This window comes from Ambystoma mexicanum, chromosome 3q, assembly GCF_040938575.1.
Source record: "Ambystoma mexicanum isolate Mex_15411 chromosome 3q, UKY_AmexF1_1, whole genome shotgun sequence".
Taxonomy (NCBI): domain Eukaryota; kingdom Metazoa; phylum Chordata; class Amphibia; order Caudata; family Ambystomatidae; genus Ambystoma; species Ambystoma mexicanum.
Genome location: NC_090926.1, coordinates 1002359485 through 1002376479, shown reverse-complemented (window position 1 = coordinate 1002376479; position 16995 = coordinate 1002359485).

The following is a 16995-nucleotide window of genomic DNA, read 5'->3' as shown; positions in this document are numbered from 1 at the left end:
AATCACCATACACCGGGACCCATTCACGGAACATACACTTAATACGGTGAGAGCCAAAGACACTCTAGAAAAATCTATGGAATTCTGGGGTAAGCTTCCGCTCTCGATGGCCGGTAGGGCCGGTCTACTCAAAATGGTTGCTCTCCCCCGCCTACTATATAACTTTACAAACGTTCCCTACAATATCCCCCCCTCCTTCTTTAAAAACATAAACAAACTATGCAGACGGTTCCTTTGGCAGGAGGGCAGACACAGGGTGGCGCTGGACACACTCCAAAGACCTTACGAGAGGGGAGGAGTTAAGGTCCCTAATTTTGAATTGTACTACCTGGCGAGCCAGCTAAGGCATGTGATGCGATGGATGGCCGATGAGACCTCCTCGGACACTAGGCTCCTCCAACCTGCATTACCCAACCTCCTCCTGAGGGACCTACTGTGGGCACAGGGCAGATTCATACAGCCCCTTCCATACTTAATTAGACTTGGAATAAAGCTCTGGAACAGAGCGTGCAAAACTGTGGGGCCAGCTGATCCTTTCTCACCACAAATCCCTATAGCAGCAATTATGGCTCATCAGCCATGGGGCTTTCACGAATCACGCACCCAATGGGAACCTTACGGAGTGGCCACCCTGGGAGATTTAATGCGGGATGAAGAGATCATGCCCTTTCCTGATCTTGCTGAAACTACGGGATTACCCGCTGGCCAATTTTTGCTCCATGGGGCAGTGATACACGCCATTAGGGTCAGATGGCCGGAGGCTACCACCCCCATGACGGAAAATACGGTCATAGAAACACTATTGAACACAGCCGAGGGCGGCCATGAAACCTCGCGATTGTATGAAACCCTGCTCCAGGGCACGACTAACACCGAGCTTAAATGTAGAGCAAAATGGGAAATCGAATTTGGCTTAGACTTCACGGATGCCGAATGGGAGAAAATAACCCACTACCATAAAAAAGTCTCCAGGAATGCCCGATTGCAGCTCATTCAACTGTACATCACTAACAGAGCCTACCTAACACCAGAGGCTATATCTAATTTCAGGGGAGCCGAGGTCCAGCTGTGCCCCAAATGTAGGGAGCCGAAGGCGGGTATGACGCATATGTTCTGGGGCTGCCCGGAGATACGCCACTTCTGGACACAGGTTCGGGGGAGGGTGGCGGACGCAGACATCGAGCTAGAGGTGAACTGCCCCGCAGTATGCATCCTGGGCAGATACAAACGCAACCAAAAAAACAAACCTCTGAACAAGCTCAAAGACTTGATCTACATAACTGCGAAGAGGCGCATAGCCATGGGATGGAAGAGCCCTAGGGCCCCGCATGAGGCATTGTGGTGGGGGGACCTGACTAAATGGATAATGGCGGAGACTGGCGCGTGGGAAACGGCAATCCTTGAACAAAGGCTAGACTCCAGCGGAGAACTACAACGCTGGGTGGCCTTGACTGAGCCACTTCTGCATCCTAATAACTCTGACGATGCCTCGGATGGATCGGACTTCCCTAGCCATCAATCTGGCCTATCGTAATGGGACAATAATGTTTACTTGGTCTTGAGTTGGGGGGGTGGGGGTGGGTGGGTTACGTTACTTTCTGATTATTCGTCTGATATTCAAGTGATGTATACTTGATTCTGTTAATCTGTTAAAACCAATAAATACATTTAAAAAAAAAAAAGTTGTCATCCTGTTTAGCAATGTTTTGTTGCAGAGGAAGACAATCTAGTAACTTGGAACATAGTCAACACGTGCCACCCAGGGGTCAGCAGCGTATGACATGTATGTGGGCTACGGCCTAGGCGCTATTGTATTCAATATTTGGCATCGACAAGCCAGGCATGCTCCAGACCTTCAGTGGGAAGTTTTGAGGTGGCCAGAATAGAATATTTGGAAACTGTATTATTGCGTAAGAAAGCTAGACCAACTGCATTTGATGCTATTGGAGATTGGAAGAAGGAAGCGAATAAGCGACTCAAAAGTAAAGAGAAGCACGCACATAGACATATGACAAATGCCGAAAAGGCCTTAGTACATGACCAGCAGAAACAAGTCGAGGCCATTAGAAGCATGCATAGGGCCTTTCAATTAGATGTGCAGAAAATACCCATTACAGGATTTGCATGTATCGGATGATTTGTTGAATAAGTTACTGAATGAGCGGAGGTCTGATTAAGGAACTGATTCAACTGCACCACCCCCTTATATATCCCCTCCTGCATCTGCACCCATTCTGATTGTAGCAGCTGCTGCTGTACCAGTCGTACCAACTTCACCAATAGCGGTATTTCCTTCAGCGCCTAGTGCGCATTATTTGTTTTTGCTTTCATTGCCGGCTACTTCTGCTCCACTTCCAGTGCATGCTGTGATTGACACTGATTCGAGAATAGTGACACGTAGTACAGTAACTGCAGAGAAAAAGAGGACATTTCCGTGAATGGGCTGAGACATGTATGGAGGGGGATGATGAAACAGCTGCTGTAAGTGCAATGTTAGACCATGGTGGCATTCCAGAGCAGAAGATATTGATGGAACAAATGGGGGTATATCTTGCTGAAATTTGGGGTGATTTCACAGGTTCAGAAATTCCACAAGGATTGTGGGATCTGAATTTCTTTTCTCGTTCAAGAGATTCTGCAACGAAAATACCTGAGCATGTGCCAAAATTGTTTATTTATAAGAGGGAACTTAATTGGTTACATAGAGATGTATTGGATAGGGATAAGCAACAAACATTGTACGTGCAAAAACGATTTTTGCCTCCATTGAAACCCATTAGTGAAGAAATGCGTATTTGCACGAGAGACGCGCTTAGATGGATTTCAGATGTTTCCATTTCTCCTATCGAAGTGCATGATACATTTAGTCAGTATACACCGGCTATGCAGCGGAAGGTGTTACAAGTGATGGTTGAGTATTTACAAGATGAATGTGTGAAGAGAAACTTGTTTTGTCCTGCGTATATGATGTTGATTTATAAAAGGGCATTTTCACCCAACACCACATTAACTTCCTTATCACTCGATTTGGCTCTATTGCTTGATAAACATTTAGAACTGCCTACAGTGGAATTGTCTATGCGGGAGGTACCTCTGACATTGGTCCCGAAAGAAGAGATTCCAGCTGTGGGGCAGACAACTGACTCCACTATTCCAGCGCATTATATTTCACTGTTTGTTCATGTTCCATTTTTGAGGCAGGAAGTGAATACTATTAAACAGTCTATTCCAGACATTAGAGAAGAATCCACTGGGGTTCTACAAAAATATAGAATCTGTTTTAAATGTGTCCATTTTTACCTTAGAGGATATTGACCTATTGTTTCCTGTGATCCTACCTGCAGACTTATGGAAGCAGATTAGGACCGTGGACGATCAAGCAGGGATGGGCGATACTTGGGATGCCTTAGCACAAGCTGATGGGGCTAGGAAAGCAGGTGAGAAACTGCCTCAGGCTATATTGATGTTACCAAATCATATAGTGGCCAAACTAAAGACTTTGGTTCCCCATAAAAGGATTATATGGGACAAATTTACAGCATGCATGCTAGCGAAGACCAGGGGTGCAATGGAGTTTTTCAATAGGTATGAACAAGTATTTTCGGATTTTAGTGGGCAAGATTTGAGTACAGAGCCAGGGAAAAGATTATTAATTGACAAATTTATACGGGGATTGGTGCCTGACATTCACACTCAGATCAGGACATCTGAGAGTGCATGGCAAGCAAAATCGCAATCCGAAGAACTACACATGGCCCATTATTATGAGAACAGGAATTACTGAGAAAGAGAAATTGGAGAAGTAGAAGGGTGATCTAAAAACTAGAGTCCTTTTGCAGCAGATAGCAAGAGGATCGAGGGGGGTAATACGCAACTGAGATGTCAGTTCGGGCCACAAATGGGAGCACAAATGGGTCCTGTACACATGAACCAGTGTGCGTATTGACAAGAGGGTCATTGGAGGGCACAGTGTCCATCTCTCCAACAGCGAACAAATGGTACATATGGTATGATGGGGAAGCGATTGACGGGTCGCCCCGGTATTCCGGGTCCTTGTAGAAACCAATTTGCACAGAATCAGCAGATTCAACCGCAAGATACAAATGTGAATAGCCAGGGAGGACAGCAACAGAATGCAAATAGTGGGAATGTTTTTGATAATCCTACTCACGCCTACTTCACTGAAAATTGTACATCTGATGACATATTGTTTCGCTAGGACAGCCCGAAGCAGGTTCTGGAACCGATACCTATTCCGTTGATCAGAAGGGACCCTACGTTGAGATGAAGGTGGGGAATAGGGAACATATCTTTTTAGTAGATACTGGAGCACAGAAGTGTTCCATTGACCATCTGCAGGTTCCTGATATTCCACTGTCAGGGCAGAGTAATGTTTCCGTAGGGTTTTCCGGTATGCCAGTGGTTAGTCCTGTCTCTCGGCCGGTACCAACTGCATTAGGGCCATTCACTGATTCATGTACGTTTTTGTTGACCACAAATTGCGGCAAAAACTTGTTGGGATTAAATTTGTTGAAGAAACTGCTGTGATTTATTGTTCTCTGGATGTATTTGACGATCTCTCCCCAACAAAATTCTGCTTTGCAATTCTTATCTAGGCCATTTCCGAGTGAGTTGATTAGGGTACCTACACACTTGTGGGCGGACAATGATAATGATGTTGGGATTCTTAACGTTGAACCAGTTCAGATAACTTTGAAATCAGATATTACACTACCACGTATTCCACAGTATAAAATGTCAGTAGAGGGAGAACGTGCTTTGAAGAGTATTGTTTCGGATTTTATACATCGAGGTGGGATTGAGTAGATCTCTTGGAGTGGTGTAATAGCCCAATTTTGCCCGTCTATAAGAAAGGAAACAATGCTTTACCGTACCGTTTTGTGATTGATTTGCGTGTGATTAACACGGTCGTTGCACCACAGTTACCGATTGTGCCTGAATGATTCCATCTACAGCCACACATTTTAGTGTTATTGATTTAAAGAATGCATTCTTTAGCATTCCTGTACACACTGCTAGTAGATACTGGTTTGCGTTTTCTTTGGGGGGACGCCCTTTCACATTTACACGTGTTCCTCAGGGTTATACCGAGAATCCGAGCATATACAGTAGGGCATTGAAAGAACAACTTGATATGCTCGAGTTGCTGTCCACTTGCATGTTGCTGCAGTACATTGATTATCTGCTTATTGCCACAGACTCTGAGGACGCTTTCAAGGAGGGTAATGTGCTGCTGCTTATTCATTTGGCTACACATGGACACAAGGCTACGCTGAAGTTTCAGTATTGTCGACAGGAGGTCGCCTATTTCGGCTATCTCCTGTCAAAGGAGGGTAGGCGTCTGACACCTGAATGTATACAAAGCATCGCTGACATGTCTGTTCCAAATACACAGAAGGAAGTCAGAGCTTTTATTGGCATGGCTTCTTATTGTAGACAGTGGAGCCTGAATTTTTCGCTTTTGATTAAACCTATGCTGGTACTCACAAAGAAGGATGTTCCTTTGTCTTTGCCATGGGACATAGATTGCTGAACGCTTTTGATCTGTTCAAAGCTGGTTGTGCTCAGCGCCAGTATTGGGCACACCAAATTATGTAAAGAATTTTGTTTTGTATGTTCATGAGAGAGAAGGTTGCGATTTGGCTGTATTGACACAGGAACATGGGGGAAAGAGCAGACTGTGCAGCTACTTTTCCTCCACGTTATACCCTGTTTCATGCGCTTTGCTCAAATGTTTGAGAGCCGCAGCAGCTGCCGCTGCATCATTAAAACAAAGTGAGAGTTATGGTTTTAGGTCACTCTTTAACCATGATGGTGCCTCACTCTGTTGATGTTCTACTAAATAGAACACAGACTCAGCATCTCACTTCTGCTCGACTAAGATTGATGCTATTTGCACCGCACATCCAAATTAAGAAATGCTGTACTTTGAATCTGGCTGAACGTTTGCAGTCCCGCAGGAGGCAGACCGCACTAATATCACGTGCCATGATTGCCTGTATGTCTCGGAACAAGAGACAAAAGGCAGAATTGATTTGAATGATACACCTTTGAAGTCTCCAGACAGGGACATTTTTTGTGATGGTTCTTGTTTTAAGCTACCTGATGGTACTTCCACTGCCGCTGTCATGGTTATGAAGTCAGGGGCACAGGCATGCAGGGGTCGCATGCACACGAGACCAGGGTGGACACTGTCCTGGCACCTTTGGCACCAGGCTCATGAACAAAAGTAAACAAAAACATCCATTTAACACCAAAAAGCTTTTATTATGGACATAGCACTTCAGATGCATAACCTTGAACATTCCATCCATTAAGCAGGATGCATTAACCCCAAGTGTATTCTTGGGTGCGGGTGCTAATGGATTGCTTTCCCATGTGCTCACTCTCTACGAGTGGCAGGGTGTGGCTGGTAAACTGGCCCTAATGGGTGTACCCACGATCTCAGCTTTATAATCTGCCCCGATCCTCACGACAGACGCTTCGCGTTATTCTGCACTTGCAAGCAGCGTAACGTTCACCGTCACCTGAGGTCAGACTTACCTTTGAAGATCCTGCTTCCTGGATATCCTGCCAGCATACTTACCAACTGGGGGAAACTGTTTTTACCTGTACATCTCTTTGGCGAACCAAGTATTCATCTTTACACTTTCCAGAACGCTAAAATCTTCATCTTGGCACCGCAGCACAACACGCTCCACCGTTGACAGCAGCGCCTGCAAGGAAAAACAGAAGACAAGGTTAGACATTGAAAAAACAGCCCGTTTAAGGTTGCGCTTTGCCATACTTCGCACTTTCCTTAAACCATCACTTACCTGCTGCCGAACATTGCAGTAGCATCCATCTTCCATCCGGCCACGTCTTGTGTCTCACAGCTGCACTGAGGCCGCATTTCCATCTAAGGGAAGAAAACAGAAGAGAGACATTATTGCGGGCATAAATAGGAGCAACATATAAAGACATTAAACAGAACGAACAGCATCACAAGAGCTCAAGAAAGACTTACCAATCATAAGGAGAAGCATAGTCGCAGCTGGGCTGGACTAATCCTTATCAGGGATCAGTGAAGGAACTAGATCCCATTAAACACGTCCCTGCCAGAAGTAGCAGGACAGAGAGCTTATCTTCCATAATTCACAGGTGAGCTTTATGGGCCGGAGTATGCTCACAGAAACCGTATTTTGGGGTGAAGGGTTCGAGAGGTACAACAATCACAGATTGGCACACTCACACTCACTTATCTCCACGCAGGAGCAGTATCACCATGCATCACCACTCACAGCTTTTCTACTGAGGGAAAGGCCTGAACGGGGTGATTCAAGTTCAGGGAGGGCTGCAACCGTGCCCCAACGCCTCTGCAGAGACCAGGTGAGCGTAACAGCCGCCTATGTGGTCACCACTTTAGACACTATTGTTGAGAGAAGAATGATACCGCATAATTCCGCCCAGTCAGCGGAGATTGTTGCATTAACCAGAGCCTGCAAGATTTCTGAAGGGTTTACCGTAAACATTTATACTGACAGTCAATATGTGTTTGGAGTGGTTCACAATTTTGGGTGATTATGGGCTGAGAGGGGATTTTTAACATCACAAGGCAACAGCAGAAGAGATTAAACAATGGAGTGAGGGTCCGGCTGGATTAGATGTTCAGGGTTGTTGGGTGGACAATGAGAAACAAAGATGGATGCTGCCTAATGCTTATGTGACTGCTGTAGTTAATATGGCTCATGGTCCAGCACACATATGTGCAAAGAAAATATGCCAGCCCTTAGATCACGTATGGCACGACAATATCCTGAAAATTGCAGAACGTTTGGTTCAGAACTGCTTGATATGTTTACAACACAACATTGGGAAGGTAACGCCAACACCAAAGGGTATTTCTGAACCTCCCTCCATGCAATTTGCGGTGATTCATTTTGACTTGTTGACAGTAAAACATATGTACGAGCGCGATAGAAATAAAATATCAATCAATCAATCATATTGCATACCACTGGAGAGGTTATCGTCGCTCATTTCATCTCTTGGGAAGTTTTCTTCCAACAATTCCAGTGTGATTGACATTTCTGCAAGACAAAAAGGGCTTATGTCTTATAACACATGTTTTTGTAATGAAAGCTAATAAAAGAAAAATAAATGCAATGAACTTACTATTTCGTGAGAATGTCTTGTCCAGTAAGCACCTGCTGTTTGTTCATTTTTATCCAGATTTGTACTGGTTTAGATTATATGAAGTGTACAGTTATGGTTTGTGATTGGTGCATTCCATTGCAATGTGTGTTATCTAAAAACATATATAGTATTTCTCAATGTGAGCATTTATACAAAAAGGTATACTTACATGTTGTAAACATTACTTGTGATTTTAGGTAAATCTGTTTGTTGGTTGATGGTTACATCTTTTTTGGGTTTTCCCTATGATTTTAAGGCTTGAAATCCTATCCGCCGTCTGCGGACGACTGCACTGTTCGTGGATTCCATAGCTGCCACATTGGGAGGGAATATAAGGGACTTGTAGCAGATTAAGGGTGCAGTAGTAAGTAAAAAAATATATGAAATTCAGTGAAAAGACTTTGTTAAAGGGACGTTATGGTTAATTTGCACTAATAAAAACCTATGAAATTGAGTGGAAAAACATTGTTGAAGAGATGTTATGGTTACAAGTAAAACTGAAAAACCTCGGAAAGTCGCCAGTTACGGTAAGTTAAGCAACCATAAAACGGGCAGCCTCCATGCACTGCTAAGACTAACATTCAGGACATCAAAGATGACATCACAAATGTCATTGATGAGATGACTGATGACATCATATATGAAATTAATGTTGATGAAAAGTCCCTAGAAGGGTTTGTGCTTTGTCAAATACCCATGTAAACCCCTTATACTTGGGTGGAATACATGTCCCCACTGCTCCCACTGCCTGTGACCCTTTTCTGGCAAAAGGTAGCTGGACCCATTCCCTTCTGCATGTGCGACTCACACCCATGAGACTCGAAAAATACGTCCTATGTGGACCAATCAATTCTAGGATTATGCTGAACCAACCAGGGCATACCGAGAATAAGACCAAATTGTGGAGCCGCTATCAAATAAAATGTAATTTCCTCCTCATGGCCCGATACACAGACCAGGTGCAGTGATTGTGTCTAGCATCGGATTGGTCCAGATGTTAAAGGAAATCCCTGCACCGACTGTGCTCCCTCTACCCTTTGCTTTTCCTGAAGGGGTAACCCCAATTGTTCAGCCAATGCAATGTCTATGAAATTACCTGTGGCCCCTGAATCTACCATTGTCGACACTAATTATTTAGTTAGGGCAAAGAATAAAGTCACTGAGATATATAAATGAGAAGTCTTACTCAACATCGTGTTTACAACCAACTGGGGGACCTTGATTCAATTTGGCCCATCAACTGTGTTCCCCCTAAGGTCGAGACTGTCCTTTTCAAGTCTCCCCTTTGTTCTTGTCCACACCTGCACTCCTCTGGGGGGTGTTAGGGCAAGTCCAAATAAAATGCCCTGATTGGCCACAGTATAAACAGAGATTGTTTCCTTTGTGTTGTTCTTTTTCCACCATGTACAATGGCCCCCTGACACTTACAATCTGCATGGGCTCCACCTCTCCTGATCGGGACCCCCTGCCCTTATCCAACCTCACAAATGGGAAGACCCCTGGCCTCTTCTTGTCCCCTTTAGGTTCATCCATGCAATGATCTAGTCGTATTGCCAAATCAGTCATAGAGGTGCAAGTGTGAGGTTGTGACTCAACCTGTGCTATGGCATCTTTTAGTTCCTCCCATAAACCCTGATAGAACAAAACTGTCTACTTGGTATCTGGCCCATCCATCACTATCACCAAGCCATTGAACTGAATCACATGACACCAAATCACATGCTCCCTGGCGAAGGGCCAATCATTTCTTGTCCTGTGGCAGCGACACCTCCCTCCTATCAGACAACCTCCCAAACTCAGTCAAAAACCTCTCCAAATTGTACAATAAGGGGTCATCCTTCTGTACCAACGGCATGGCCCATGCCGCCGCATCACCTGTCAAGTAAGAGATAATAAAAGTGGCTCTAGCCTGAATGGTTTCAAAAGCAGCAGGTTTACATAAAAAATTTCAATCGACACTGTCAAAAATGTCATATATTTTCTTGGGTCCCCAGCAAATCTCTCTGGTGCCGCTAGGGGAACACTACTTGGGGGTTGTACAATTACCGTGGGAGTACGTCTTGCTGTCGAACCCAAAAATGACCCAGAACTGGATGCTTCCAGAAGGGGTACCCTGCCAACCCCTGTATCTGAGAATTTAAAGCTGTGGTTTCCTGCGTTGTGTGTGCTAATTCTACCTGAATGTCCTGCAAGGCCTTTAGCACTTTGGCTAAAAGGGGGAGGATTCAACTCCATTTGGCATGTGTGGTAAAAATAACCCATTTATGGGGGTGGGTTATGTCAGAACCATAAAGGGAGAGAGTAAAGACACTCTTCCCCCAAACGGATTCGACCCTCCAACCATGGATGGCACGGTGCCTGATGTCTGAAATCACAGGTAACCACATGACAGCCAATGGGAGGATGAGGGATTAGGGAGAGGTTGTGGATAAGAAGGGGGAGTTGAGGGAAACCGGAAAGAGGTTGAGGGAGAACGAGATTGGATGTGTGCGGGGAGGTATAGAAAAAGAACATAAAAACATATGCATTGAGACCATAACCTAGATTAACCTGACTGAACCTGAACCCTGCCTGCACTCTTGAACTCTCCTAACATAGTGCCATATCAGCTCTACTCTCTACACACCCAGTTTCTGTACCCCTGCTTGACACAGAACATATGGCATGAAACATAAGGGTGTACTGCAACAACAGAAAACACTTATGCAAGCAGTATGAAACAAGCAAGGGAAATCTCCCATATGAACTTACATGACATTCACGGCCTAATCAAGCAAAGCGAGGGAGACATAAATATACATATACCATGATAAGTTAGCCTCTCGGCTGCTGAGACATTCTCTTAACGTTCCTTGGGAAGAGCGCATGTTAAACTATCACATGAACCCTTAAATCATACAGAACCTTAGCTTACTTCAGCTATGGCCTTTACCTCCGAGTTCTTTCAAGTTACATATAGTGGTTGGCCCAGAAAGGACCCTATAGCATTACAGTTCCAAGAAATTAGGTAGTGCCTTCACAAACAAAAATAACTAATATGAGTGCAAGTGTTTGTCACTTATTTTTAAACGGAAAAAGAAGGCTAACAAAGAGAAGAGGGCTCTGGTGAAAGACCCCATCAAACAGATTAAAGCTATGAGAAATGTCATGACCCTATATCACAAAAATGCCAAATATTCTGTCTGGAAGCATCTGGAGCTATATGAATCGATGATGAACTCTTTTCACCTAAAGAAAATAGACAGATTTGCATAGAATTTGCCAAATGGACGTTCTCTCCAGAGTACTCCAGCTTCTTTGCTGGGCTGGAAGACCAGAACCATTCAAGGTGGTCCACCTACAAGGCGGCCATCCAGAAGCACTTTTCCACACACAGAAACCTCCAGGAGGCCCGCAAGGTAGCTTACAAACTGCAGTGCGGAGAGGATCAGGCCCCAAGAAAACTTGTGCAGGAGCTAAAACAGGCATTTGCGCAAACCACTAGGCGGGTGCGCACGAACTGTAGGGAATTTAATACCACCTATTTTCATGCAATCCCAAAATATATTATGACACAGCTGGTAAGAGATTTTCATGATAACAGGACCCTGGACTGGGTAATGGCCAGGGCGATCCAGATTTATGAGGTCCAATAACCTGTAAAAAGCAAAAGCCAAACCAAAAGCCCCAAACCAACCAACACCCCTGCTGCTGCTAAGGTGGCAGAGGTTAGGTTGCCCCCATTTGGAACTTAGAAATGGGGGGGGGGCTAAAAACACACCTTCCCAAAACCAGCCAAATCAGAGGCAAAGAAGACCTTCTGATCAGTCAGCAGCAGATGGTAGTCAGGTATGAAACCCCACCAACGTGACCTCTAACTCTGCTAATTATATCAGTCCCAGGTATACGGACAATATACCTATTTTGGGGGTACGTGTGGCAGTAATCCTCCAAATCCTCCAAATCCTGAGTTTAGTTTCTTCCCCCGGTACCTTCCAAACCCCAACCTGCAGGACAACCTTCCTTTCTCTGCCCGCTTGGGAGAGGGGAGGCCAAGGGTGGAGGGTTACCAGGGAAATCCCCAGTACCCAGGGTACTCCGGGAGAAGGGATAGTTACCCTTCCCGAGAACAACCTAGATTTGATCAAAGACCCCCGTAACAGTCGGAGCGGGTGTCCCAACTGGAGCGTGAGGTCCAGAACCTGACTAAGGATCTGAGTCGTATGTTGAGGGCTCAGCAGAATCATCAGATGAACATGGCGGCTCAGAACCTCTCTGAGCCTGGTTGGCACAGTTGTCTGATCTCTGATGTCTGAAATCACAGGTAACCACGTGGCTGTCAATAGGGGGAAGAGGGATTAGGGAGAGGTTGTGGATAAGAACGGGTAGTTTAGGGAAACCGGAAAGAGGTTGAGGTACGAGATTGGATGGGTGCGGGGAGGTATAGGAAAAGAAAATACAAACATATGTATTGAGACCATAACCTAGATTAACCTGAACCCTGCACTTCTGAACTCTCCTAATATAGTGCATATCAGCCCTACTCTCTACACACCCAATTCCTGTACCCCTGCGTGACACAAAACATATAGCATGAAAAATAAGGGTGTACTGTGACAATAGAAAACACTTGAGCAAGCAGTATGAAACAAACAAGGGAAATCTCCCATATGAACATACATGACTCATCACTCATGCCCTAATCAGATAAAGCGAGGCAGACATAAACATACATATACCATGACAAGTTAGTCTCTTGGCTGCTGAGACAGTATCTTAACGTTTCTTGGGAGGAGCGCGTGTTACACATGGACCCTTTAATCATACAGAACCCTAGCTTACTTCAGCTATGGCTTTTGCCTCCAAGTTCTTTCAAGCTACATATAGCGGTTGGCCCAAAAAGGACCCTATAGTGCAGTGCCCCACATTACAGTTTGAAGAAATGAGGTAGTGCCTTCACAAACAAAAATAACTAATATCATGAGTGCAAGCATTTGTCATTTCTCTTTTCGTCCAAGAGCCCCACAGGACTGCCTGAACATGAAGAAATCAAGCGTGGTTGGAAACACCCTCCCCCGTCACCACCGCAGTACCCGGGTAGTTCTCTGGTACGTGACTCGCCGTTTCATTCAGCTCCTCCATCCCTCTTGGAAACAGCTGCATCGGGCAGTTAGTGTCTGATAACATTGCCGTAACCACATACCGCTGATCAGGCACGCAAAGAAAACCCCAGTCTTGCTGGGAAATGTAGTTTCCAACTCTAACACCCGTTAAGACCTTCGGCACCTGAAGTGCCCTCACCTGCCCCAACATACTTTCCTGAGAGTCTGAGTTCATATCGTCTTTCATACAATTGACACTGTATGTATATGACACATACACTTGTGCATGAATCCCCAATTGTAGCCCTTCGTCTGCTGCTCAAATAGGAAGGTGGTGAAGGCTCGGGGACTAGAGAAGAGGCCTCCACCTGCTCCTCTACACTGCTCCATCACTATTGTGGCAGCCTCTAACAGGAGCAAAGCCCTCTTTGAAGTAGTAAATGATAGCACCAAACCCTCACCCGACCTCGAGGTACCAGCAACTGGTACCAGCAACTCAGGAAAAATGCGATGGAATGAACACATTTTTTATTGAGAAAATAGACAAAATATGAGACTTTTGGATCAACCTCTCACAGCATTTGCATCCCCCTGCACTTTGGCACACACACTGCCCCTTAGACCGAATTCTCTCCTCTGCCACCCCCCAGCTGAAATATCCTCAACATGATTGACTCCCTCAAACCTACTTTTTACTTTTTTATTTTTTTATTTTATTCGGTTTGTACAAACCTTTAAATCTTTTACACATAACAACAAACAAAAAAAAAACAAGTAACATTCATCACACAGTTTAAGTCCACACCTCCGGGACCACACAGCTTCTTTAACCCCACTTAACCAAGTTCACATTTTACTTCCTAAACGCCAGGGACAGTACTTAACCGAAGTTCAATTATCGTCAGAAAATGTGACAGTGGAATGAACAAGCTCGAATCAGATCCATTAAACATATGGCCCCACCATTCATCAGCGCACAAGGAAGGCTGGAATGCGCTCCACGGACCCAAGTGCAAAGATCTTTCACTGCGAAAGCTATTACAAAATAGGACCAGATGCTTCAGTGTTTCCCTTTCCTTTGCACAGAATCTGCACGTAAGGTTTAGATTTTTATTGCCTTTCCACGTTTGTAGTCGCTCTTTGGTTTTGAATAAATTAATACGAAATAGCATGAAGCGTCTCTGTGCATTGGGATCTGGAAACAGACTGATGTAACATTGTGCCGTATTAAAAGCACGTGCTTCCGAAGGCACGTCAATCATCAGTTTCGCCAAGACTCTTTGCGAGCAAGTTCGCTCCCAGTCTAAGCGCCATATTTTCAGTTTTGCCGCATTTGGATTTTCATGAAGCATGTTGATCTTGATGTCGAATTCCACCAATAAGTTTTCACATCTTTGTATCCACATTGCCACTAAATTCTGACCTTTAACCGTTGCTCCGTAAAGGATTTTAAACTGTAGGATGTTTTCTCGTGCATGGGTCTTTCGAAACAAGGATAGTAAATTCCAATTGATCCATGCCTGAAGTGATATAAAGGATAATTCATATCTGATGCAAGCAGTCACTGTCCCTCTTTCGCCCAGAACTGGTTCTCTAGAGAAGACCATACTTCACGAGGGCAACGCAGTGCATTTTCGGCCCCATATATCAGTACTGGGATGACTTTTTGTTGATAAAATAGTCGCATGGGTTCAAGTGAAAACTTCCCGAATTTCTTTTTCATGATTAGGCTTGACTCGCTAATTCAATGCATTTCCTTTTTGTGTCAGACACCCAGGGCCCGTCGTTAATGCAAGCACTCAGTACCATTCCCAGATATTTGACGCTAGGCGATATCTTCATTGGTTCGGCACTTAGAAACCATTTGAATTTTTTGTCTTTTTTCGAGGCACCCCCTCTCAAGTTCTTGAGTATTAAGATCTCGCTTTTTTTGGTATTAATTAGCAGCCGATTCTCACTTACATAGCTCTGTATGGCCTTGAGTTTTCTTTGTAGGCCAATAGGTGTTGTATCCATCACAACAAGGTCGTCGGCATAGAGGAGCCAGCTAACGTGATATTTATTTATTTTCGGTGGGAATGATTTTACAGCCTCTATCGAGGTGCCTATGTCCGATATAAACAAACTGAATATAGCTGCAGCGAGCGGGCAACCTTGCTTTACGCCTTTGTGTGTCTTAATAGCCGTTGACAATGCCCCAGATTGGTCTAAGCGGATCTTAATATATGTATCAGTGTGTAGCTCCTGAATTGCTGCTACTAGATCTTCCGGGCATCCCCAGCACCTCAGTCTTGACCACAAAAGCTCTCGATCGACAGTGTCAAAGGCACTGGAAAAGTCGATGAACGCCAAATATACTACTGGATTTCCATGATTTAGGCGATTGACCTGAGTTGTTTATTCTTTCGAACAATGCTACACAAAACTCAGCCCAAATCTCGGGGCATTGTTTGATGGTATAATTAGTTAGGGCGTCAGGTCCCGGAGTCCTGGAATTTTTGGCTCTCGTGATTATGGACACAATGTCACTTTTACAGAACGCAAGTGCACGAGGTGGAAAAGTCAGTTTGTCCTCACTGACCGATGACCAATTGCCCTTATATAAGGTTTCAAAATGGGATATCCAATCTGATTCTGTCACCGAACACGTCTGTAGGGACCTTTGAGGCGCCTGCATGTTGTTAATAATTCTCCAAAAGTCCCTTGTGTTTTTGTTCTTTAACACAGGTAACATTGTTTCAGCGTCATTTTGGATGGTCAGATGTACATGGGCCTTCATCCAGTTTTTGTGCCTCTGCTTTGCCGCTTTAATTCCCATCTTTTGAGATATTGGATCAAGTGATTTAGCCTGTCGAATGGCCTGTCTCATCTGCTGTTTATGAATCTGTATTTCTGGGTCGAACCAGTGCTTACGGACGTGGTTTAAGTTTTTCAATCCCACGTTTTTGGTCTTGAACTGGAGCAATAACTGATCATGTTCCAGTTCGGTGCTGTACTGACAATAGGCAGTTGACAACTGTGCTACCTCGCGTTCCTCAAGACGAAGCCTAACCCTATTTGAGGCGACAGAGATGGAATGCTGCCACCTCAATGGACCCTCCTCAGTGAACGTTGTAAACTCTGTTATTAACATGTTGTGATCACTGCTGGTTTGATTCTTGATTTAAAAAGACTTTATTCGGGCATGCAAATCAACTGACACAAACACAGTCAATTGTGGAGGCAGAATCGGATCGCTGCCAAGTTGAAGCCGGTGGCACATCGCCCACAGTGTTCCCGTTCAACATTAGCAGTTGTCTTGACCCCATTTCTTTAAGCCATTCTTTAGCTAGCGCCTTTTTATCATCTGCCGCAAACTTGAGGAGGTCAATGTTCAAATCTCCACATATCATAATATTCACCCTTGTTTTAGCCTCATATAGGGCGTCCAGAATGTTTGCAATGTGGTCTATGAAGTCCATTCTACCTGCCCTCTGGTGATTCCAATATACATTTAGTAGTGTTATTTCATCTTAAGGCTCTGAGCCCAAATTGTGTTTTATGATCGTGGTTTCTTGGATAAATGGGGAGTGGTTGATGGACTTTGAAATCCTGAAGCCCGAAGCCCTATTTACCAATGTCAGCAAACCAACCATCGGGCGTCCTTTTGCCAATTTTATTGCGGGGCTCAAGGCCACTTCAAAGTAATTCGAGATAGGAGTTTCAGTCAGGCATGATT